The sequence below is a fragment of the Camelus dromedarius genome, chromosome X (genome assembly GCF_036321535.1).
Source record: "Camelus dromedarius isolate mCamDro1 chromosome X, mCamDro1.pat, whole genome shotgun sequence".
NCBI classification, from domain to species: Eukaryota; Metazoa; Chordata; class Mammalia; order Artiodactyla; family Camelidae; genus Camelus; species Camelus dromedarius.
The window spans coordinates 53708355-53732469 of record NC_087472.1 but is presented as its reverse complement, the minus strand read 5'-3'; the positions used below and the strand labels follow the sequence as shown (position 1 = coordinate 53732469).

General features: G+C 33.8%; 1 pseudogene; it reads right to left on the bottom strand.

The window, feature by feature from the left end:
* The window catches only part of LOC105102006 (ubiquitin carboxyl-terminal hydrolase 44-like), a 131644-nt pseudogene that overhangs the window by 68598 nt on the left and 38931 nt on the right, over positions 1 to 24115 (bottom strand).

The following is a 24115-nucleotide window of genomic DNA, read 5'->3' as shown; positions in this document are numbered from 1 at the left end:
GTTTTACATTAGATCCTCAGATCTTATTCATCTTATACTTGAAAGTTTATGCCCTTTTGCTAACCTCTCCCAATTTCCCAACCACCTAGCCCACAACTCACTTTCCCACTGTCTATTTCTATGGGTTTTTCTTTTTAGATTCCACATATAAGTGATACCATGCAGTATTTGTCTTTCTCTGTCTGGCTTATTTCTATTAGCATAATACCCTCAAGTCCCATCCATATTGTTGCAAATGGAAGGGTTTATTTATTTATTATGACTGAATAATATTTAATTGTATATATGTACCACATCTTCTTTATCCATTCATCTGTTGATGGACACAGTCTGTTTTCATATCTTGGTTATATGTTCAATGAACATGGGAGTAGAAATATCTCTTTAATACTCTGTTTTCATTTCCTTTATATAAATACCCAGAAGTGGGATTTCTGGAACATATGGTAGTTTTATTTTTAATTTTTAAAGGAAGTTGACTTCCACAGTGGCTGCACCAATTTATACAGTCTCACAACAGTGCAAAAGTATTTGCTTTTCTCCACATCCTCAACAAAACTTATTACCTCTTGTCTTTTTTTTAACAAAGTAAATCAAAATATTTCAACAGGTAACCCATACTAAAATATGAGTGATATCCTTTACATTATTATGATTTTTTAACATTTTTAATTGATTAATAATCATTTTACAATGTTGAGTTGCAAAACTAGAACAAATCATAATAAATTTATATGGAACCATCAAAGACCTAGAATTGCCAAAGCATTACTGAAGAAAAAGATAGAGGCTGGAGTAATAACTCTCCCAGACTTCAGACAATACTATAGAGCTACAGTCAAGACAGCATGGTATTGGTACAAAACCAGACATATAAACCAATTGAACAGAATAGAGAGCCCAGAAATGAACCCACAAACTTTTGGTCAACAAATCCTCGACAAAGGAGGCAAGAATATACAATGGAATAAAGACAGTCTCTTCAGCAAATGGTGTTGGGAAAACTGGACAGCAGCATGTAGATCAATGAAGCTAGAACACTCCCTTACACCATACAAAAAAATCAGCTCAAAATGGATCAAAGGGTTTAACATAAGACAAGATACAATAAACCTCCTAGAAGAAAATATAGGCAAAACGTTATCTGACAGACATCTCAAAAATATTCTAAAACAGTCTATCCAAGCAATAGAAATAGAAGCAAGAATAAACAACTGGGACCTTTTGAAACTTACAAGCTTCTGCACAGCAAAGGAAACCATAAGTAAAACAAAAAGACAACCTATGGAATGGGACAAAATTTTTGCAAATGAAACCGAAAAAAAGGCTTGATCTCCAGAATATATAAGCAGCTCATATGACTTAATAAGAATAAAAGAAAGAACCCAATCCAAAAATGGGCAGAAGACCTAAACAAGCAATTCTCCAAGGAAGACATAACAATAAACAGGCATACCCCTTGTCTTTTTATTGTTAGTCATTCCAACAGATGTGAGGTGAGATTGCACTGTGGTTTTGATTTGCATTTCCTTGAAGATTAGGATTTTGAACACCTTTTCATGTACCTGTTGGCTATTTGTATGTTTTCTTTGGAGAAATGTTTATTCAGTCCCTCTGTTCTTTTGTTTAAAATCAAATTGTTTTTTTCTATTGAGCTGTTTGGGTTCTTTACATATTTTGGATATTAATCCTTTATGATATATATGATTTATAAATATTTTCTCACATTCTGTGAGTTGCCTTTTCATTTTCTTGGTGGTTCCTTTTCTACAGAAGCTTTTGTAGTTTGATGTAGCCCCAGTTATTTATTTTGGATTTTGTTACCTTTGCTCTTTTTTTCCTCCCCATTGCCTCCTCCTCTCAACCCCTGGCAACTACCATTCTACTTTCTATGACTTTGACTAAGTTCCTCCCTGATCAGCTCTGTTCTTGCTTTCTTTCTCACTTTGCCTTTTCTAGGTCATCTCATCTATTCCTAAGGCTTTGTTTACTCTGCACTGCATGCATCTCAATATTTTTTCTTATCCCTTGACAATTTTATAATTATTGAAAGAGCTCTTTTAGCCTTAAAAATAGATTTTTTTTCAAAATCATGTACTGTTTTTGTGAATATAAACAAAATCAGTTGATCCAAGTTTTTCTAAAACTTCTTCACATTAGCATTGTGACTTTCCACTTAGAGTTGTCAGAAACAATAACAAAGAATATTAATCAGTTGATCTAAGAAAGAAATGGAAAATTTTATTCAAACCAAATTGAGAATTATAACTTGGGAAAAGCCTCTCAGAAAGCTCTGAGAACTGTTCCATCTGTTAGAGGTCAAACCACAGTTATATAAGTTGTTGAGAGAGGGCTGTACATTAGATGACATATTATTAACTAAGTTTACACAATCCAGATATATGCGTTCAAAGTGAGTAATGGATCATGGGTCATAGTGGCCTTTTACAAGCTTAAGAAGGAAGGTTATCTCCTAAGGAGTTGTGACCTTTGATGAGATTAAGAAGGAATGTTATCACCTGAGGAGGTCTAGTTAATGCAAATGCACAATACCCACTAAAAAGGAGGGAAGAGACCCAAACTGGAAAAGAACAAAATTAGGTTTAAATTTTCTTGTCTTGTCATACAATATGAATTTTATTTCATCAGAGTCAATGATGTCTGTACTTTCCACAGAAGATTGCCATAGATTCCAGCATTTCTTAGAAGAGTCCATAAAAGAACCAAAAGTCATTGACTTTGAGTTCTTAAGCTGCCCTTCAGCTCCTTGCTGCTCAAAAGCCAATACCCAAAAGCCAAGAGACAAGTTTTGGTTGGAAAAGAAAGATTGCTTCATTCATAAGATCAGCAACTTGGGGATAAGACATACCCGTATCCAAAAATCAACTCCCTGTTGTTTTTCTTTTGATGTCAAATCCAAAGAAAATATTGCCAAGATCAGTGTCAAAGAGCTTAATGCTGATGTTTTCTTCTACGAGTTTTATGGTTTCAGGTCTCATGTTCAAATATTTAATTCATTTTTAGTTGATTTTTGTGCATGGTGTAGGGCAGAGGTTCAAGATATGTTTTGTACCAAAAACTGTCTCAGATATTCTAAGTCAAACTCAGAAAAGATCTGTTTTGGTTTTTTTTTTTAATTTTATAAAAAGAGAAGGACTAGAAATAATTGTGGTTATTTGATATGTTACTGACAGAGATGTGCATGAGAATTGTCAAATCCAAAAATATGCTCAGCTTTCCCTAGATTAAGTTCCTATGGGTAAAACATTATTAACATTAGTATTTAAGGAATTATTTGTACCTAATGGAAAGTCCCTGGAGATTTGTCAGTGCCTTCCATTTCACTAATATGTTTTGCTACTTCACTAATACATTTTAATGCCTGGGAAAACACTGAAATCATATTTAAAATTATTTTGATTTTTCCTATATCTATCAGAGTCCTGAAAGTGATTTATTGTTGTTAGGCCATAATTAAAATGTTTACTTGTTCTCAATCTTATTTCTTCTTTTTTTTTTTTTTACAGTAACCATTTTTATTAGTCTGCTGTGAATCCTTTCAGTATGCATTTACACAGGTAAAAACAAATACAAATATATATTATTCCCTCCCTTTTTCACAAAAGATAGCATATATGTGTATATATATATATATATATATATAAAACTATGCACCAGTTTTTTTAACTAAATAAATATATCATAGAAATCCACCATATCAGTACATAATGAGCTTCCTCATTCTTTTCTACAACTGTATACTCATCCTCTGTATGTGATAGATTATTTAATCAATATCTCATATGGACATTTGGGTTCTTTTCAATGTTTTGCTCTTTCAAACAATGCTGCAATGTATAACCTTGCACTTATGTCATTCTGTGTGTCTGTAGATATATCTGCTGGATAAACACCCAGAAGTGGGATTGCTGGGTCAACGGTACCTGTGTCTGTTATTTTAAAAGATATTGCTCTCTATAGGACTTTTACCATATTGCATGCCCACCAGGAATACATAAAATGTACTATAGCTCCACTGTCTCACCAATGAGTGTCATTTGACTTTTGAATTTTGCCATTCTGATGGGAAGGAGAGAGTATCTGTGTTTTAATTAGCTTTTCTTATTATGAATGAAGTTGAACAACTTTTCATATACTTAAGAACTGTTTGTATCCCTTTTTTAGTGTGCTAGCTGTTCATGTCTTTCACCCAATTCTCTACTGGGCTATTTTTCTCTTTCTTTTTAATTTCTAGAAGCTCTTTATATTTGGGGAGATCAGCCCTTTCTTTACGATATGAGCTGCAAATAGATTTTCCCAGTTTGTCATTTGTCTTTTGACTTTTGTCATGCATATGTTTTCTATTGCAGCTGAATTTACCAATCTTTTCTTTTGTGACTTCTGGAATTGTTTTTTCTTCCTTTTAAAAAAATTTAAAAATTTATACAATTTCTAAAGTTTACTTTCCATTTAAAGTTATTACAAAATATTGGATATATTCCTCACGTTGTACAATACATCCTTGAGCCTGTCTTATACTCAATAGCTTGTACTACCAATTCCCCAACCCCTATATTGCCCCTCCCCCTTCTCACTACTGGTAACCACTGCTTTGTTATCTATATTTGTGAGTCTGCTTCTTTTTTATTATATTCACTAGTTTGTTGTATTTTTTAGAGTCCACATATAAATTCTATCATACAGTATTTGTCTTTATTTTTGCTTTTATTTCCTTTACTTTGGGAGAGGAATCCCCCAAAATGTTGCTGTGATTTATTTCCAAGAGTGTTGTGCCTACCTTTTCCTCTAGGAGTTTTATAGTGTCAGTCTTACATTTAGTTCTTTAATCCATTTTGGGTTTATTTTTGTATATTGTGTTAGAGACTGTTTTAATTTTATTCTTTTGCATGTAGCTGTCCAGCTTTCCCAGTACAACTAATAAGTTTTGCTGGGAAAGTTAAAGAGACTTTCTTTCTCTGTTGTATATTCTTGCCTCCTTTGTCGTAGATCAATTGACTATAAGTGCATGGGTTTATTTCTGGACTTTCTATCTTGTTGCTTTGATCTATGTGTCTGTTTTTGTGCCAGTACCATACTGTTTTTATGACTGTAGCTTTGTAGTGTAGTCTGAAGTCAGGGAGAGTGATTTCTCCAGCTCCGTTCTTCTTTCTGAAGATTGTTTTAGCTATATAGGGTTTTCTGTGTTTATATACAAATTGAAAAATATTTGTTCTAGTTCTGTGAAAAATACCATTGATATTTTGGTATGGTTATTTTAATAATATTGATTCTTCCAGTCCAAGAACATAGTATATGCTTCTATCTGTTTGTGTTGTCTTCATTCTCTTTCACCAGTGTCTTAGAATTTTCAGAGTACACGTTTTTTTGCCTCCTTAGGTAGGCTTATTCCTAGGTATTTTATTCTTTTTGATACAATGATAAATGGGATTATTTCCTTAATTTCTCTTTCTGATAGTTTATTGTTAGTGTATAGATATGCAGTAGATTTTTGATGTTGAGTTGTATGAGCTGTTTATATATGTTGGATATTAATCTCTTATTGGTCATATCATTTGCAAATATTTTATTTCATTCAGTAGGTTGTCTTTTAACTTTGTCAATGGTTTCCTTTGCTGTGCAAAAGTTGTTAAGTTTAATTAGGTTCCATTTGTTTATTTTTGACATGACACATAAACAACCAAATTTCCTTGTCAGTTTGATTATCCTTGTTATTAACTTTCATCAGGTCTTTCGCTTTTGAAAATTATGTGTAGTAAATTAGCCACAGCCATTTTAAGTCTCTGTCATCTACAGATATTTTTGTTTTACTCTGATGCATCAACTGTAGTCCAGAATTAATATCTTCAACTGAGGGAAAATGTCTCAGAGCTCTGTGGAAAAGAATTGTATTAGGTACTTCAAAGTGTTGATGTCTTAAAGAGAATGCTCACAGAGAAAAAAAATGTGACAATGAATATATATATGTTCATGTATAACTGAAAAATTGTGTTCTACACTGGAATTTGACAAAACATTGTAAAATGATTATAAATCAATAAAAATGTTAAAAAAAGAGAAAGGACTTATATATTTGTGATATCTCAGTTACTGGATTCTCATGACATCTCTTTTTTCCCCTCCCTTTTCAGTTTTATTAAGTAGAATAATTACAGTTCGACTGCACATACACACTGTATTGCTTGCAAATACATATAAACAGTATACTGTACATTTTTTAGTTTACATATTAAGTACTAATTATTGTTTCTAAGAATAGATTAGATCTTTAGCTTTTTAAACTTACATAGTTATCAAAGGAATAAAGCCAAACACAAAATAAGAATCAACAGAATGTTGTAATCCAATCACAAAGGACAGTCAAATGTGCTTACAGATATTCAAGAAATCAATCATCTTAGTTATAAATAATAAGTAGTTCATTTGTGTCCTTTTTATTATTGTTATTATTTTTTAGATTCCTCATATAAATAATATCATATGGCATTTTTCTTTATATTTCACTTTGAACGACAGTCTTCAGATCCAGCAATATTTCTGCAAGTGGCATTAGTTTATTCTTTTTTATGTCTGAGTAGTGTTCCAATGTATATATGTACCACATCTTCTTTATCCAGTCATCTGTTGGGGGACATTTGGGTTGTTTCCATATCTTGGCTGTTGTAAATAGTGCTGTTATGAACTTTGGGGAGCATGTGTCTTTTAGAATTTTATTTTTTTTCTGGATATATGCCCAGCAGTGGGACTGCTGGATCACATGGTAAGTCTATCTTCAATTTTTTAAGGGACCTCCTTACTGTCCTCCACAGTGGCTGCATCAATCTACATTCCCACCAACAGTGTAGGAGAGTTCCCTTTTCCCCACACCCTCTCCAGCATCTATCATTTGTAGACATTTCAATGATGGCCATTCTGGCTGGTGTGAGGTGATACCTCATTGCAGTTTTGATCTACATTTCTCTGATGATTAGCAATGCTGAGAACTTTTTCATGTGCCTTTTGGACATTTGTATGTCTTCATTGGAGAATAGCTTGTTTAGGTCTTCTGCCCACTTTTGGATTGGGTTGCTGGTTTCTTTGACATTAAGGTGTATGAGCTGTTTGTATATTTTGGAAATTAGTCCTTTGTCAGTCATTATTTGCAAATATTGTCTCCCATTCTGTAAGTTATCTTTTCATTTTGTTGATGGTATCCTTAGCTGTGCAAAAGCTTTTAAGTTTAATTAGATCCCATTTGTTTATTTTTGCTTTTATTTCCAATACTACAGGAGCTGGTTCAAAAAATATGTTGCTGTAATATATGTCTGTGAGTGCTCTGCCTATGTTTTCCTCTAGGAGTTTTATATTATCTGGTCTTACATTTAGGTCTTTAATTGATTTAGAGTTTATTTTTGTGCATGGTGTTAGAGAATGTTCTAATTTCAGTCTTTTACAGGTAGTTGTCCAGTTTTCCCAGCACCACTTACTGGAGAGACTGTCTTTTCCCCGTTGTAAATATAAAGGGATTGTTCCATTTTTTAAAATAATTTTTTTTAGGTGGGTAATTAAATTCATTTATTTATTTATTTTAATGAGGGTATTGGGGATTGAACCGAGGACCTTGTGCATGCTAAGCACACACTCTACCCCTGATTTATACCCTCCCCCAGGATTGTTCCATTTTAACTGTCATAAAAACACCTGGTGGTAGCACTAATTTTTCGAGTTTACCTAATTGATCTGTGTATCAGGCTGAGGAAGGAAGATAGTTGAATTGATCCTAGATTAGGTATTTTTTAATTTTAATTTTTTATGGAGGGATAATTAAGTTTTATTTATTTATTTATTTATTTATTTATTTATTTATTTATTTATTTATTTATTTATTTATTTATTTAATGGAGGTATTGCGGATTGAACCCAGGACCTTGCACATGCTAAACTTACATTCTACCACTGAGCTACGCCCCTCCACCCCCTATCCTAAATCAAGTTTTTATCATGGTAGCCTCAGGAAAAATATAAACAAGAAATGAAGTTGAAGGAGCTGATGAGAGTGGCTGACTTCATATACTGTGGGATCTAGTTTTATATATTCCCCATACCCACTTCTAATCATTTTGAAGCAAATCTCAGAATCATGTATCATCCATTATTTTTCTTTAAAAGATAAAAACTATATTTAACCTACCAAAATACCTTTATCACACATAAAATGAACAATTTCTTAATATGATGAAGTATCCAATGTCAAATTTCCAATTATTTCATAAATAATATAATGCTATTTTAGCAGCTGTTTATTTGAATCAGGATCCAAATAAGGTCCACATGTCGCAATTGCTTGATATATCTCTTGTCTCATTTAATTGGTAGAGTTCTGCCTTATTTCTTTTTTTTCCGCTTGCAATTTATTTATTGAAGAAACTAAGTCATTTGTCTCATAGAATTTCCCAAGGTCTGGATTTTAATGACTGCATCTCAGAGGTATCATTTAATATGCTCCTCTGCCCTCTGTGTTTTCAATAAATAAACAGCTGGATGTAAAGTCTTGAGCTGATTCAGGCTTAACTTTTTTCAGGAGGGGCAAGAAAACTTACTAGTTTCTTTTGCATTTTTCCATCAGGGTCATACATTATATGTCTGGCTGTCTCTTTTTGAGATGTTAGTAGCCATTGATGTTAAATGTCTAAATCCATTAATTAGAGTTGCAAAATAGTAGTATTCTAATTGTAACATTTTGTTTTTACTTTTTATCTGGAATACTTCTATAATGAGAAACGTCACTCCCACCTACTATTTGTTTACCCTTAGGCACACTTTATTTAAGAGAGGCAGGGAAAATATTGATTCTTTCTCTTTATTTACCAACTTTCAAAATGTCTGTTTACTAGCATCCTCCATCTGTGACCAATTCATTTTTTAAAAACTTTCAGTATGATCCAATTGATTAATGTATTTCATTCCATGACAGTTATCCTTATGGATGATCAAATTATCTCTCTTTGGCCTGTGGGAGTCTGTTCAAGTTGGCTCCTAAGTCCTTTTGACACAGTTCCCAGTAGTCTAATGATAGATTCTTCATTTCTGGTATGACAAGATGTTCCAGGGTCATCTTGTACACTTTTTTCCCCAAGCCTTGAATTTCTCCAGCTAATACTGCTGCATTTTAGAGAGAATTGTTTTTTCAAGACCACAATCTGCGCACTAGGAATGCTCCTTGTTCCTGGTTTTGTCATTATTTCTTGGTATTTTCAGTAGACAGAGCTAAGAATATATTTTAATGATCAAATACTTCATGAGTTCATGCTGATATTTAAAATGCAAATCCCAGACCACAGGTTTGAAATTAACCTCCTTGATCTTATAGTTGTATGTGTTTTCTCCAATATTGAGAATCCCAATTCTCAGTCACCAGAAATTATAAAATTAAGAATTGTTTGCATTTCTCTTTATGTGAACTGACTGTTCATTTCTCTAGTCCATTTTTAAAGAATGGTTGATCTCTTTCTTCTCTATTTTTAAAACATTTTATATATTAGAAATGTTAACCCTTTGTTGATGCTGTAAACTGAATTTCTTCTTTTTCCAGTTTTGCCATATGTCTTTTTTTCCTTTCCTTATGGAGTGTCATTTGTCATGCTAACTCTAAAAAAAAAAAAAACAAATAAATTCATATATCTTTTCCCTTATTGCTTCTGGATATCAAGTTATAGTTAAGAAAACTTTCCCCTACCCCAGATTAATATAATTTACCTATAAAATTCTTCTAGTACATGTATGACTTAGTTTTTTACACTTAAAATATCTGATCTTTATACAATTTGTCCTATTGTATTACCCTTACATCAAAAGTCCATCTTTTCTCTGCTGACTTGAGCTCTGCCTAAAGTAGAAGAAGTTGATGCCCTGTTGATATCCACTTGGCCTTATCACTTCAGTGCATACCAAGAGGATTTCCAATTATCATCAGCTACCTTTCTTTACCTGATGATTTGCTTTGGCCACCAGAACTATTTTTTGCCAACACACTGCAGGCTGGACGTACCTGGGAATTAACATCCCTTAGAGCAGCCTACAATCAATGACTAACCAAATTGCTGGCAAAATAATCTTCAAGGGGGATAACTATGAAGCACATCTTCTTTCCAGAGTTACTCAGCAGGAGTTAGTTGAAGATAGCCACAGAGGTAATTGCTCGATAACAAATGCTTTATTGGCTGCCTCCCTTTTCCTGTTTTATTTCCTCATCCCTTTCTGGTATTTCTTAGGATCACTTCACCAATAAATATTTGCCCTCTAATCTTTGTCTCAGGCTCTCCTTCTAGGGGAATCCAAGCTATTACACTTTCTTTATCACATGCTAAATTTGCATATTTTATTGGATTTTTCACTTTCATGAATCTAATTATTCATACTCAGACACTGTATTGTTTTAGTTATAGGGGCTTTACAGTTAGTGTTAAGATATGGCATGGACAGCTCCCCTTGCCCTTTTGTCTGAGTTGTCATAGTTATGCTTAAATGTTTAGTCTTCTATATGAGCTTTGTAACCATCTTGTCTACCTTTGGGGTGGAAAAAACCTATGGCATTTTTATTGAGATTGCATTAAATTACTGATTTAAAGTTAATTGAAATTATTTCCTTTTTCCTTATTCAGGAACATGCTCTGTTTTCCATTTACTCAAGTCTACTTTTGTGTTTTTAAAGAATATTTTATAGTTTTCTTCATAAAGGTTTTGGACATTTCTTGATAAGTTTATGCCTAATTATTTAATTTTCCTTTATCTTATCAAAAATAGGGTATTCTCTTCCATTATATCTTTTATAACTTTTGTATGTGTATATATATGTATATATATGAAATTATATATATATATGAAGTGTATATATATGAAATCTATTTTTTCCATATATGAATTCTATAACTTGTTAATTAAGTTCTCTCATCTTTCATAGTAGTTTTTTTACATTGGTTCTTTTGAGTTTTCCAGACATTAAAGTATACCTTCTATAAATATAAATCGTTTTACTTCTTTCCAATTCTTATGCACCTAAGGAATTTTTTTGTTTTATCATAATAAGGAAATAGCCATAGATTATTTTTTAAAAATTCTTCTTAGTATTTTTAGCATGATTGAGTGTTAGATTTTGTGAAAAGCCTTTTCTGCATATATGGATATTATCATATGACTTTTCTTTTTATTAATAATGTGAATAACATTCATGGACCTCCTAATATTGAACCACCCTTTCTTTCCTGAAATAAGCCTTACTCAGTTGTGATATATATCTTTATGTGGACTGTAGGATTCCTTTTCCCAATATTTTATTATATTTTAGTAAATATCTTTGCAGCAACATTCAGGAATGATACTGGTCTATGATTTTCACTTTTGGTATAATCTTTGTCAGATTTGGGGATCAATGTTACACTTTGTAAAATTAATTTGACAATTTTCTTTCTTTTTGGGTGCATTGTTTAACTTACATTGAGATAATCTTATCTTTAAAAGTTTACTAGGATTCTTAGAATTCCCCTGTAAAATATATGGGCTGGTTTGTTTTTTTGTTTGTTTGTTTTCAGAGGGTCTTTTTAACTATTTTATCTATTGTATAGTACTGGAACTGTTTAGACTTTCTCCACTAGTGTCAATTTTGGTAAGTTGCATTTTTTAAAATATAATTTTATCTCAGTTGTAATTATTCGCACAGAGTTATGCTAAGTAGTTTCATGATTTAAAAGGAATTCCTCTATGTTGGTAATTATTTTCCCTTCATCATTTTTAATTGTGTATACTTGAGTTTCTCCCTTTTTTCTTGATTAGGTTAATGATGGCTTGTATTAACATATTTTGTTATTTTTTTCAAAAAATTATATTTTAGACTTGTCTATTAATTCTTCTGTTTTTTATTCTAACTCATTGACTTCTTTTACCTTTTTGAATTCTTCCCTATTTCCTTTTATTTCACTTTGCTATTCTTTTCTAGGTTTCATGAAATATGTATTTAATTATTTTATTTTTATCTTTATTAATGTATGTGTTTGTTGATAGTATAAAATTGATCTAATGATTTAGCTGTATTTGATAAATTCTGATATTTTGTGTTTATCATTAAATTTAATAAATTATGTCATTTTATTTTCTGTTCCTCACTTAACTCAATAGTTGTATAATATCATATTTGTTTGTTTAATTTTGCAGGCTGAAGGACCTTTTTTGTGGGGTAGGGATGCTGTTAATTTATATTTTGTTGAATTATAGTCAGATAATGCAGTTTGCATAATTTCTTTTTTTTCCAGTTTTATTGAGATATATTTGATATATATGTATTATTTCTATTTGTTGAAATTTATTGAGATTTATTTGGAGATAAGATATGGGAAATTTTTGTGAATGTTCCATGGAAATTTGAAGAGAAACTGTATTCTCTATGAATGGGGTTCATAGTTCAATATCTACTTATTAGATATATGATATTAAGTTTTTAAATTCTATATTGTCACAATTTGTTTTCTCCACTAGATCTGTATTCAACAGAATGAGGTATGTTAATGCCTGCTATTATAAATGTGTTTATATATGTTACTCCTTGCATCACCAATACTTTCTGTTTTATTAGAATTGCTGCTCTTACTGGGTACACAAATATTGGTAATAACTATTATAACATTATTGCAACTTTTATGTTAGATATATTGAAATTATCCCACTTCTTCTCGATGCTCTATTCTTTCTAGTCTTTTTTTTTTCCCCTGTGCATTTCAGTTTTGTTATTTCTATAGCTGTATTTGGGAGTTTTGTTGTGTTTTCCCTCCCTGCATTACAGCTTGGAAACACTCTCAAGGCTGTACACTGGGGCAGTTGTAAGGATCACCTCATTTGTTCCCCTTCTTTCAAGGATTACTATTAATATATGCAAAATGCCTCACATATGATTCTCCTTCTCTCAGGGAATAGTATTACTATAGACATGATGGTCCAAATCTTGGAAACCATTTGTTCATATATTTTGATCAGTGTTTTAATTTTAGTTGTTTCATGCAGGAGGGTAAATCTAGTTTTTGAAACTTTATCTTAACCTAGAGGGGAAGTTCTCCATAAAAACTGTTTTATCAACTTATTGATGTCTACAATTCTAATTTTGATCAGGATTTTGATTAAATATAAGGATCAATTCCTCATAATTAATATCCTACCAATATTGAGCCTTCCAACTCAAAAACGTGGTCCACTCACCATTTATTTAGGTCTTCTTGGAGTTCTTTCAAGTATTTTGAAGTTTTCAGCATACACTTCCTGCACACATTTTAAAAAAGTTTATTCCCAAGTAGTTAATCTTTTTGGATAATTTTCTAACATATTGTGCTTAGTGAAAGAAGCTAGATTCAAAAGTCTAAATCCTTATGACCTTTTTTATTTGACAGTTTGGAAAGGGTACAACTATAGGGAGAGAACAGATCAGTAATTGGTAAGGGCGAAGGATGTGTGATGGAATTGTCCTGTATTTTGATTGTGGTAGTGGTTACATGACTCTCTACATTTGCCAAAACTAACAGAACTCTATACCAAAAATAATGAATTTTTTGGTAAGTAAAATAAAAAAAAATCCACCAGAGAACATTTATTTGTTTTACCAAGTGATCAACCCAGTTAGGGTCAGATTGTAATTTCTGTCTCACCTTCTGTGTCAGTAGATTTATAAAAGGCTCTGCTTTAGGTCTTTACCACAGTCATGTAGCTCAAGGATGACACCAGTTATTTGTGGGTTCATACACACTATTAGGGGATTCCCTTCTTTTAGTCTCTCCTTTATAAAAATTTCCCCCACTGTCTTCAGCCTATAGGGACTGCTTTTCCTGGTACTCTGGCCAGAAAGACAGTATTTCTCTCAGAGTTTTAGCTGCCTAAAGTATTCCTGGAATATTCTGCAAATGGGGTTCCCCTTTTGGGTCAAATTTACAAGAGAAAAGCAGAAAAAAATGGATAATTTCCCCTGCATGGATCACATCTCCAGGTTTTGACATACCCTAATCTACCTGCCTTTGTTTGCTTTTGAGAGTTTTCATGTAAATGCTTTTTGTTGTTGCCATTCAGAGGTTTTACTTATAATCAGTAGGAGAAATAAGCTGTATTGAGCTTACGCTTGAAAAATCTGACCATTTTATCTTTCACTTAAATGTAATTTAGTGTTTTTGCTTCTTATCCAAAGTTTTCTTCTTTTTCTTTAAAGCCTGTTAGGTTTACCAAAATATGGGTTAATGCTTATCTTTCTGGGACTTCTATCCCAAGTACATGGTGTGCCCTTAATGCATAGTATCTTTTTTTCAGGAAAATATTCTTAAAGTCTTTTTTTTCCATATAAAAACTTTATTGTGATATTGTTCACACACCATGAAGTCCACTAATTTAAATGGTACAGTTCAGTGGCTTTTAGTATGTTCACAATTGTCCAATCATTATTATTCCAGAACGCTTCCATCACTTAAAAAATAAACTCCATACCTGTTGGCAATCTCCCCTCCTGTAGCCCTTGGCAGCCACAAATTTAATTTCTGCATTTGCATATTTTGGGTATTTCATGTCAGTGGAATCATACAACATGTGGCCTTTTGTGTGTGGCTTCTTTCACTTCACATGACATTTTCAACTTCATCCTTCAAGGTTCACCCATGTCAAAGCAGTGTCAATACTTCATTCCTTTTCATGGTTGAGTAATATTTTATTGTATGGCTAGAACACATTTTGTTTATACATTTAGCAGGTAGTGGACATTCATGCTGTTTCCACTTGTTGGCTATTACCAGTAAGACTGCAAGGAACATTTGGTTACACGTTTTTGTGTGGGCATATGTTTTAAATCTCTTTGGTATCTACCTAGGAGTAGAATTGCTATTTACATGGTAACTGTATGTTTAACTTTTTGAGGAACTACCAAGTTGAAGAAATATATTCTTGATGTTTTAATCTTTGGATTTGGTTAGTCTCAGACACCAGAACTGCCTCAGTGCCAGGACTCATTTCATCAAATTTGCCCTTTTTTTTTTTTTTTTTTTTACTGAGTTATAGTCAGTCTACAATGTGTAAAATTCTGGTGTACAGCACAATTTTTCAGTCATACATGAGCAGACATATTTTCATTGTCATATTCTTTTTCACTGAGCTACTACAAGATCTTGTATATATTTCCCTGTGCTATACAGTATAAACTTGCTTATCTATTCAATATATAGATATCAGTTTCTACAAATCTTAAACTCACAGATTGTTCCTTCCCACTGCCACACCCAGGAAAGCACAAGTTTTTATTCTATGTCTGTGAGTCTGTTTCTGTTTTACGTTTAAGTTCTTTTGGTATATATATTTTTTTTAGATTCCATATATGAGTGGAATATTATTAAGTCATATGGGCTGCTTATATATTCTGGAGATCAAGCCTTTGTCAGTTTCATTTTTTGAAAAAAGTTTCTCCCATTCCATAGGTTGTCATTTTGTTATGTTTATGGTTTTCTTTGCTGTGCAGAAGCTTGTAAGTTTCATTATGTCCCATTTGTCTATTCTTGCTTTTATTTCTATTGCTTGGGAAGACTGCCCTAGGAGGACATTTTTGAGATGTATGTCAGATAATGCTTTGCCTATGTATTCTTCTAGGAAGTTTAATGTATCTTGTCTTAGGTTTAAGTGTTTGATCCATTTTGAGTTGATATTTGTGTATGGTGTAAGGGAGTGTTCTAGCTTCATTGATTTACATGTTGTGGTCAAGTTTTCTCAACACCATTTTCTGAGGAGACTGTCTTTATTTCATTGGATGTTCTTGCCTCCTTTGTAGAAGATTAGTTGACCAAAGGTTTGTGGGTTCATTTCTGAACTCTTGGTTCTGTTCCATTGGTCTATATGTCTGTTTTTGTACCAATACCATACTGTTTTGATTACTGTAGCTCTGTAGTATTGTCTGAAGTCTGGAAGGGTTATTCTTTTTCTTCAGGAATGCTTCGGCAATTCTAGGTCTTTTGTGACTCCATATAAATTTTATTAATATTTGTTCTATTTCTGTGAAATATGTCCTGGGTAATCTGATAGCAATTGCATTAAATCTGTAGATTGCTTTGGGCAGAAAGACCATTTTAACAATATTGATTCTTCCAATACAGGAGCATGGGTTATCTTTCCATTTTTCAAGTCTTCTTTAATTTCCTTAATCAATGTTTTATAGTTCTCCATGTAAAAGTCTTTCACCTCCTTGGTTAGAATTATTCCTAGATATTTTATTACTTTGGGTGCTATTTCAAAGGGGATTGTTGCCTTACTTTCTTTTCCTGTTGATTCATCATTATTGTAAAGAAATGCAACTGAATTTTGTACATTAATCTTGTAACATGCTACCTTGCTGAATTCTTTGATTAGTTCTAGTAGATTTTGTGTGGACCTTTTAGGGTTTTCTATTTATAGTATCATGCCATCTGCATATAGTTACACTTTTACCTCTTCTTTTCCAATTTGGATCCCTTTATTTCTCTCTCTTGCTTCATTGCTGTGGCTAGGACTTTGAAGATTATATTAATAGGAATGGTAAGAGTGGAGAGCCTTTTCTTATCCCAGATTTTAGTGGGAGGGTTTTGAGTTTTTCATCATTGAGTACTATGCTTGCTGTATGTTTGTCATATATAGCTTCTATTATGTTGAGATATGTTCCATCTATACCCAATTTGGTGAAAGTTTTTATCATAAATGGGTGCTGAATTTTATCAAATGATTTTTCTGCATCTATTGAGATGATCATGTGGTTTTGTCCTTTCTCTCGTTGATGTGATGTATTGCTTTGGTTGATTCTCATATGTTGGAAGATCCCTGTGTCCCTGGGATGAACCACACTTGTTTGTGGTGTTTAATATTTTTCATGTGTTGTTGGATTATATTTGCTAACAGTTTGGTAAGGATTTTTGCATCTATGTTCATCAGTGATGTTGGTTTGTAATTCTCTTTTTTGGTAGTGTCTTTGCCTGGTTTTGGTATCAGGGTGATGGTGGCTTCATAGAATGAGTTTGGGAGTAGTTCCTCCTTTTCAGTCTTCTAGAAGAGTTTGAGAAGGAGTTGTATGAGTACTTCTTGGTATGTTTGCTAGAATTACCAAGGGAAACTGTCTGGTCCTGGACTTTTATTTGTAAGTTTTTTATTCTTATGGCAAATTTGATTTCATTTCTAGTGATCAGTTTGTTCAAGTAGTCAGTTTCTTCTTGACTCAAGTTTGGTGAACTGTATGTTTCCAGAAACTTGTCCATCTCCTCTAGGTTATCCATTTTGTCTCCATACAGTTTTTCATAATATTCTCATATGATATTTTGTACTTTGATGTTATTTGTTGCAATTCACCATTTTCCTTTCTTATTTCACTTATTTGTACTCTCTTTTTTCTGTTCTTCATGAGCTTGGCAAGAGGTTTGTCAATTTTATTAACTCTTTCAAAAAACCAGCTCCTGGTTTGATTGACATTTTTCTTTTTTTTAAACTCTATTTTATTTATTTCCTCCCTGATCTTTATTACTTTTTTATTCTATTGATTTTTTTGTTTTTTTTGCTCATCAATTTCTAATTCTTTAACTGATGTGTAAGATTGTTTATTTGAGATTGATTTCTTTTTTGAGGAAGGCCTGTATTTCTATAAACTTCCCTCTTAACACTATCTTTGCTGTGTCCCATAAATTTTGTGTGGTTGTGTTTTCATTTTCATTTGTCTCAAGTTATTTTTTAAGTTCAACTTTTATTTCATCGTTGACCCATTGTTTTTCAGTAGCATGTTGTTTAATATCTGTGCTGTCATTTTATTCTCCTTTGCTTTTCTGTAGTTGATTTCTAGTTTCATGGCATTGTGTTCAGTAAAAATGTTTGAAATAATTCCTATCTTCTTAAAATTGTTGAGGCTTCTTTTGTGACCAAGTACATGATCAATCTTAGAAAATGTTCCATGTGCACTTAAAAAGAATGGATATTCTGTTTTGGGGGGTTGTAATGTTCTGAAAATATCCACCAAATCTAATTTTTCTATTGTATCATTTAATTTCTCTGTTGCCTTATTTATTTTCCATCTGGAAGATCTGTCTAGTGATGTAAATGTGGCGTTAAAGTCTCCAACTATGATTGTATTCCCATCAATTTCCCCCATTATCTGTGTTAGTATTTGCTTTATGTACTTAGGTGCTCCTATATTGTGTGCATATATATTAACGAGTGTAACATCCTCATCTTGTATCACTCCTTTAGTCATTATAAAATGTCCTTCTTTATCTTTCTTTATGGCCTTTGTTTTAAAGTCTATTTTGTCTGAAATCAGTACTGCTACTCCTGCTTTCTTGGCTTTTCCATTTACAATGAATATCCTTTTCCATCCTCTCACTCTAAATCTATATGTGTCCTTCTCCCTAAAGTGGGTCTCTTGTATGCAGGATATTGAAGGTTCTTGCTTTATTGTCCAGTTCGCCAATCTATGTCTTTTGATTGGAGCATTTAGTCCATTAACATTTACAGTAATCAATGATATATATGTGTTTATTGCCATTTTGAACTTATTTTTGCAGTTGATTTGATATTTCCTCTTTGTTCCTTTCTTCTTCCTTTTGTGATTTGGTCATTTTCCTTTGTATTATCTTAAATTTTATTTAGTTTTTATGACTCACTTGTAAGTTTTTGGCTAGTGGTTACCCTTTTTTGTAAGTCTATTAGCCCATTACTATTACTGTTTGTATGAAACAGATAGTAATATAAGCTCAAACCCATTCTACTAAGAAAAAAAATTTAAAAAAAAGAAAACTGTATTGTCTTGCTTCCCTCTCTTATTCTTAATGATTTAGATATCTTCTTTTACAATTTCATGTTTATTCTATTTGTAATTCATGGTAGTTATCACCTTTCCAGTTATAGTTTTCTCATTTATATAGCATCCTGCTTGTTTTGTACTTAGAGATACCTTTCAATATTTCTTTTAGCATGGGTTTAGTGTTGCTAAACTCTTCTAGTTTTTCTTGTCTGTGATTTTCTTTATCTCTCCTTCTATTCTGAAGGCTAACCTTGATGATTAAAGTATCCTAGGCTGCATCTTTTTTTCCTTCAGGACTTTGAATATATCTTGCCACTCCCTTCTGGCCTGTAGTGTTTGTGTAGAGAAATCAGCTGAGAGCCTTATGGGGGTTCCCATGCAACTCACTCTTTGTTTTTCTCTTGCTGCCTTTAGGATCATTTCTTTATCATTAACCCTGGCCATCCTGATTATAATATGTCTTGGTGTGAGTCTGTTTGGGTTTTTCCTGTTTGTGACCCTTTGTGCTTCCTGTACTGGGATATCTGATTCCTTCTTTAGGTTTGTGAAGTTTTCAGTCATCATTTCTTCAAATACCTTTTCAGTCCCCTCTGTTCTTTCTTCCAATTCTGGAACCCTTGTTATGCATAGTTTGGCACACTTTATGTTATCCCATAAGTCCCTTATATACTTTTCATTCATTTTTGTTTGTTTTTCTCTCAGCTATTCTGATTGGGTGCTTTCTGTTGTCCTGTCTTCTAGGTCAGTTTTTCATTCCTCTGCATTATATAGCCTGCTTTGTACAGTCTTTCAGTCAGCTCTCATCTCAGCCAATGAGTTTTCCAGTTTTATTGGTTCCTCTTTATAGCTTCAGTTTCATTTTTGATGTATCCTGTGTCTCTAAACACTATTTATTTTAATTCTTCCAATACTTTTATCACTCCTTTTTTGAACTCTTGATCTAGTAGGCTATCCATGTCTAATTGATCATTCTTTCAGGAGATTTCTTTTGTTCTTTTAATTGGTTGTGGTTCCTCTGCTTCTTCATCTTGCTCATATCTCTCTGGCACTGTGGCTTATGGAGTATTAGCTATCTATTGTGGTCCTTAAGGAGTTTATTTATCTATCTAAAGCGTATGCAGGAATAAAACTTAAGAAAAAAAGAATTTTAAAAGAAGGGTGGAAAAAAATTTGAAAACTGTGTAAAATCAATAACAGAAGAAAAAGTTGAAGCACAATAGCAATCAACTTGAGACGTTTTAAAACCCTAAAGAAAAGGAGAAAAGAACAATAAAAATTGAAACTCGTGTATAATCAATAACAGGAGATCAAAATCAAGAGAAATAAAAATGAAATGAGGTGGCTTTTTCATAATAATAATAAAATTTTAAAAGAAAAAATTTAAAGGGATTAAAACTCGAGACATATACAATTGTTTAATACATAAAAATTAAAAAGGTAATAGAAAATATAACAAATTAAAGAATATAAAAAGAAAAAAGAAAGTGATATGTTCATACAGACTGTTCGCTCTTAATGATTTTATAGAGAGTTCTTTCTGTCCTCACCCTGCTTCGTGATCTCAGCTCGCTGCTTCCAGAGTGCTTCCATTGGTGCCCCTGGTCTGTGCTGCTCCCAGTGCCTGTTGGCAAGCAGATCACACTCCCTCCCAACACTGAGGTCATGTGCTGTGCTCTTACATGGTGGGCTGGCAGGTCACTCCCCATCCCAATGCCATGGTCAGATGCTGTGCTCCAGCAAGGTATATGGGCAGGTTGCACCCCTTCCCAGCACTGTGGTCAGGTGCTCTTCTCCTGCCGGGAAGTCAGGTAGTCACCCACCGTCTCCCAGCACTGGTTTCTCCCTGGCTCTGTGCAGCTATCCACTCTGCCTCAGGTCTGTGCTCTGTTGCAGGCTCAGGGAAGATGGCAGAATGGCTCAGCCCCTGCTCCATGCCAAAACTCAGCTCCTTGTTTGTCTTTGAGGTGTGTGTTCTCAAGGGTACCAGGGCAGGATGATCCTATCTGCCTCATGCTGTAAACAAGTCTCCATCTTGCCTTTGAGACCGCTAAGCCCTTAGGGATAGATTCAGGTTTTGCCCCTGGCCCTGCCTGGGTGCTAAGCACCAGAGGATATGTTAGCTGTGGCTGACCCTGCCTCTCTTCTCCTGAAAACCTTTGGCGGGTTTGTGGAGATAGTGGGTATGGCACCCTTCCCCCCAGGGCACATCAGCCTTGTTTTATGGTTTTTGATTTTTCTTATTTTATGGTGGGCGCAGTTTGTTTTGCCGTGTGTACCCACTCATCCATGGCACACAGCACCCTGCAGTCCCCAAAGGTTGCCTCTGTGCAGCCTGCCCCAGTCCTCTGTTCATCTCGGGCAGCCTGTCCCATCCCTCACTTGATGCTTTGCCTCTAGGCCTGGGGGTTGTGGAGACCCTCTGTGCCCCTTTAACTTAATTCTGTCAGTCAAGGGGGGCTCCATATAGATCTGAGCCTTGGATGTTCCCCCTCCGTTCAGCTGACCTCTGCATTGGAGAAGGGGAGATGCAGTGAATGAGCACTATTCCTCCTTTGCCACTCCCTCCTCACAGGACTGGTCCCACACTGTTTTGCCTTTTCTTCTTTCTTTTTTCCTCTTCTCCAACCAGATTTTTGGCATATTTGTCTTTTGAAGAGGGTGATGCTCTGTTGGAGTTTGGCAGGTGCTCTGGTTGGCTGAGTGGGTCCTTGGATTGAGTTTTGGTGTATTTGTGGGAGAGGGTGAGCTATGAGCATCCTTCTACTCCACCATCTTGGCCAGTTCAATGTCTGTGAAGTTCTTTATCTCTCCTTCTATTCTTAAAGGATAGCCTTGCTGGATAAGTATACTAGGTTGCATCTTTTTTTTTCATTCAGGACTTGGAATATTTCTTGCCACTCTCTTCTAGACTGTAGTGTTTGTGTAGAAAAATCAGCTAAAAGCCTTATGGGGGTTCCCTTGTAGCTCACTTTACTTTTCTCTTGCTGCATTTAAGATCATTTCTTTATTCTTGACCCTGGCCATCTTGATTATAATATATCTTGGTGTGGGTCTGTTTGGGTTCTTCCTGCTTGGGACCCTCTGAGTTTCCTGTATTTGGGTACCTGATTCCTTCTTTAGGTTTAGGAAGTTTTCAGTCATGATTTCTTCAAATATCTTTTCAATCCCCTTTGTCCTTTCTTCTCCTTCAGGGACCCCTATTATGTGTTTGTTGGCATGCTTTATATTATCCCATAGGTCCCTTGTATTGTTTTTGTTGTTTTTTTATTTGTTTTCCTCTCAGCTCTTCTGATTGAGTTATTTCTGTTGTCCTGTCTTCTAAGTCAGTTATTCATTCCTCTGCATTATCTAGCCTACTTTTACAGCCTTTAGCTGAGCTCTCATCTCAGCAAATGAGTTTATCAATTTTAATTTTCTCTTCTTTATAGTTTCAATTTCCTTTTTGACATATTCTCTGTCTCTAAACCCAAACTCTTTTAGTTTTTTTCAGTACTTTGATCACTCCTTTTTTGAAATCATGATCTAGTAGACTATCAAAGTCTATTTCATTGATTGTTTTTTCTGGTGATTTCTGTTGTTCTTTTTATCAGGAGTGGCTCCTCTGTTTCTCCATTTTGCCTATATCTCTGGTACTGTGGCTTATGGAGTATCAGTTATCTATTATGCACCTTAAGGAGTTTATTTATTTATTTAAAGCAGAAGCAGAAATAAAAGTAAAAAAGAAATGAAAAGAATATAAAAAGGTTTGAAAATAGAGTATAATCAATAGCAGAACAAGTCAAAGAAAAATAAAAATTGAGTTGAGATGTATTTTAAAAACCTTAAAAGTAGAAAAAATTTGAAAACTGAGTATTGTCAATAACAGAAGAGCAAAACAAAGAGATATTAAAATCAAATTGAGGGAAATTTAAAAATAAAAGAAGAAAAAAGATTTGAAAACAGAGTATAATCAATACCAGAAGAACAAAATGAACAGAAATAACAATGAAATTGAGGCAAATTAAAAAATAATAATAATAAATTTGAAAAAAAAGTTTTAAAAGGGATTGCAAAATAGAAACATAAAAAAAATTTAAAGTTTAAAATTTAAAAAGTAAAAGATAATTGAACAGAAAAAGTTAGTGAATTTGTTCCCGTCAAGTCTGTGTGCCACTTCCTGATGCCGTGATCAGGCTCTGCGCTTGTACATGGCCAGTGGGCAGGTCATGCACCCTCCTGAAGCTGCATCTTGGTGCTGCACTCATGCAAGGTAGGTTGGAGGGTCACTCCCCTGTCTTTGCAGCTCCCTTCTCCACCTCAGTTCCATGCTCCATAGGCGAGCTCAGAGAAAACGGCTGACCAGCACTCACCCCTGCTCTGTGCCAGAACTCCACTCCTTGTTCATTTGTCTCAGAGGAGCAAGTTCAGAGAGGCACCGAGGCAGAATGATCCTATCTTCCTGGGGCTGTAAACAAGTCTCAGCCCCGTCTATGAGGTTGCTGAGCCCCTAGGTAGGGATTCAGGTTTCAACCCCACCTCTGTCTGGGTGCTGTGCTCCAGAGGATATGGTGGCTATTGTTGAGCCCTGCTTCTCTTCTCCCAAGAATGCACCAGTAATGATTCTGTGGATCTTTGGAGACAAAGGCTTCAGCACCCCTCCCCTCAGGGCACACCAGCAGTGTTGCTTTGCTGTTTTTTTCATAGTTTATGGGGGACCCAGGTTGTTCTGCTCTGTATACCCTCCCAGCCACAGTGCACTGCTTTTTTGAAACAGTGTGTAAAAAATTACATGAGTAATAAAACACTGGAAAGTATAAATAGAAATGTTGTTTAATAATTATGTTATTTGATATGAGTCACATTGTGTACTGACTAAACTTTTCTTAAAGTCACATTGTGTATCCAAACCATATAAATGCTTAGTAAATCATGATAGTATTGAAATAAATATTCAAGATTCTTCTTCCTACTCAAGAATAGATAGTGATTTACAATTTTCTTTGAAAACTCAAAAAAAAAAAAAACAAATAAAAAGGAAAATTTCTCATCTTTGCCATTTATTTCCCAATATCACTCTTGGTTTTCTCCTAGTTTTGTATTTATTTCTAAAATAGTTTTTTTCTTCATTTCTAACTATTTCTTGAGTTCTATAATCTCATTTTCTGAGTTCTGGTTCTTATTTATGTTGTTATTTTATATTTTCTTTTTTTTCTTTATTTTGGCTTATTTTGAAATAATAGATTACAATTTTCATCTGCTTTGTGGGCATGTCTTTCTGGCATACTTTTTTATTTAGGTTCTTATTCTGTTCTTTATGTCTCTCTC